We start from the raw sequence: 3,196 nt of genomic DNA, 5'->3' as shown, positions 1-3,196 counted from the left end.
ACTAACTAGATATTCAAGGGTACGAAGTATATGGGTTGTAAGTTTAGGGGAATGGCTTTGGTAATGCTTTTGTAACGTATAACAAAGCAAACATATACATAAGTTTTGCAATTTCTGCTACTTGTAGAGCATTAATGTTTCTGATATATTGCTCTAAGATCCGACTAGAAATTTGCATTTGACACTTTTGATCGTTACAACTTGTGTGATTAAACTAAACAAAAGCATACCCTACTGCTCTTTGATTTTGGGGATAGATAACATGAATCTAAGGATTCTATATAGAGGAGACTTAACCTTTGGGAAAGCTGAGATCATTGAGAAGGTCATTGACGATTTGAACAGATAAAAGTTCTTATTATAATAAAACTAAAAAGAGATAAGTAAGGAGATATCAAATTTGAAGAGAGAACTCCTTAGCTCAAATGAACCCAAAATTTAATCAAGCGAACATGTATGTGATATGGGGACTAGCATGACCATGCATATGAACATCTCCCGACCCTAAGATATGGACAAAAAAAGGAAAAAAGTTGTAACCCTATTTCCCTATAAAGGTTCGCACCTTTACAAATCTTGATAGTGGCTCCTAGCAAGGCATCAATCAAGTATTCAAGGAGTACCGTCTTTAAGGCAATATTTTGACAAGGGGTGGAACTAGGTCGTTGAATCTAATCCTCCCTCGGTCAAACTAAATTTATAAACACTTAACAAACCTATAAACAAGTATAGAGGCAAGTCAAGGGTCGAACCCAAAGGAACGGTAATGTTCAAGCGCTCTCAATTATGCGCCTAAGCTAGGTCGAAGTCTAAGGATAAAAGGTAAACACTATAATCAACTAACAAAATGAAGAACCAAACAAATAAACACTAGGAACGAGGATCAACAAGTAATCATGACAATTATAGCAACTCGGGAACAATATGAAAATCAATGGTTGTGAAGACTAATGGCAAGCTCAATCAAAAGAGTCAACAAGCTATCTCCTAGAGGTCAAACTAGCATCAACTACGAGAGACTCTAACTAGGAGCATCACCAATCAAGCTCAATCGACAATTGCAATTCCTAAATCAATGGTCTGTATCATTAGAAACTACAATGCAATCTAGCATGATTCTCAAGGCCTAATCGAATTACACACATGCAAACTTCCATTAATCACGCACTTTAATCTCAACAATTAATCAACACAATCCCCAAATTAAGCACAATCAATCAATCATACGAGTTTCACCCAATTCCTAGCAAACAACTACACTAACATCATCATCTAATCAACAAACAACTAAAGAAATCAAGAATCAACAATCTATGAAGAACAATTACACTAATCAACAATCAAACATCAAAATCAAACCAAACAAATATGAAATCAAACAAAAAAATAAAATGAGATAGAGTTAAGAATGCTCATTGATAATAGAGAAGATCTTCAACACAATTGTCACCATTGAATCTTCAATCTCTCAATCACCATTGAAATTCCTCACTTTCTCTCTCTAAAATCTACTCCTAAACTAACCCTAGAACAAGAGAGAAAAGCTCTGAACTAAGTTAAGATTATGATCAAAAACTAGAATAATACTTCTCTAAACTCCCTTCAAAAATCGGGTTACAAAGGTATATATAGGAGGCGCGAACAAAAACCGATCAAGGAAGTACCAAGAGAGGCGCGGTTGCGCGAACAGGGGTGGCGCGCCCGCGTATAGGGTCTGCGCGCCCACGCCCGTGCTTTGCGCGCCCGCGTGATTCTAGGTTTGTTCGATCTTTTCGTGGCTTCGTGCGTTCGCTAAGGTCGCACGATTATGATGATGATGAACACTAAAGTAGGCAGTCCCTAAACACCATGATTGTAGGTTCAACACCCCATCTTCATGCGAGCACGGCTTGAGAGCACAAGAGCTATAACTTGGAGAATCAACTTCCTTGCATCTTGAGCTTTCCAATTGCCATGAGCTTGCTCCAAAAGCATCTCCACCTTAGTAATTCACCAATATCAAGACCTGAACCTCGTACAATACCTACAACCACAAAAATAGAGCAAATAAAGGAGAAAAGAGTAGAAAAACCAACAAAATGCATAAAAGCTACTCCCTCCGTCCCTAAATTACATTCCTCTTTCTAGCATTTATTCCTCACATAATAGAGGGAAAGAGGAATGTAATTTAGGGACGGAGGGAGTACAAGGTAAGAGAGGAAAGGTAAACCAAGACCAAATGCATAAAACTAAGTATTTATTAAGCATGAAAGCTATGAAAAGAAGGAGAAAACAACCTAAATGCTCATCAAATGGGTGCCATTTATGACACCCACCAAATACCCCCAAGCTTACCTTTTGCTCGTCCTCGAGCAAAACAAAACCAAGGGAGAAATGATGAGCTTATTCAGACAAACAAAAAGAAGAGAAGAGACAATAATATACACTAACTTACTTTCGTAGGAATCACGGTCAATTTTAGCAACTAAAGACAAGCCATTTAAATTCCTAGATCGCCCTAGAGGATGAGTGATGCTCTCATAAAGGTTTCTTAAGAGATTAACCTATAACTCTCGTAATAATACAAACAAGGCAAATCATGATAAAGGAAATCAAAGGAAAAGAAGAGCAAACACATGTTCATGAAAGGACTTTTCCAAATGTACAAGCACAAATGAATGCAAATCTTTCTAAACAAGTAAGGGAGTGCACGTTTCAAGATACCCGAGGTTGATTGAAACATTAATATGCTAAGCATAGGAACTAGAGAAACGCAATCCACTTTCATCCCAAACGGTCTTACCACGTTCTCCCTACTAGTCTCATATCTTCCCCTAGTGAGCATCTCAAAAGTTCCATGAAGAAACCGGAAAAAGAGATAATTTTGGGCTACTCAACGTCTTGACAATGCATCCCCTTTCCTTTGGCTTTAACTCATAATGCCCTCCCCCGATATATGACTCAACCTCTAGGTCGAAAGGTCTTTCCCAATGGTTGTAACGTAAGGGAAAAAAGGGTGAGGGTAGGCTTAAAATTATAGAATTTGGCGGTATTCCTAATTAGTGAAGCAAATTAAGGGTGATCAAACCTTCTCCACATAACCAAGCAATCGCCAAACAAAAACAAACTAACTCCCCCAAACTTATTCAAAGCTATAACCACAATCATATATACAAAAAGCGTAAACGCTTCTCCCCCAAGCTTAAAGGAAGCATTG

This window comes from Chenopodium album, chromosome 7, assembly GCF_948465745.1.
Source record: "Chenopodium album chromosome 7, dcCheAlbu1.1, whole genome shotgun sequence".
Classification (NCBI taxonomy): domain Eukaryota; kingdom Viridiplantae; phylum Streptophyta; class Magnoliopsida; order Caryophyllales; family Amaranthaceae; genus Chenopodium; species Chenopodium album.
Note: the sequence above shows the minus strand (reverse complement) of the source record.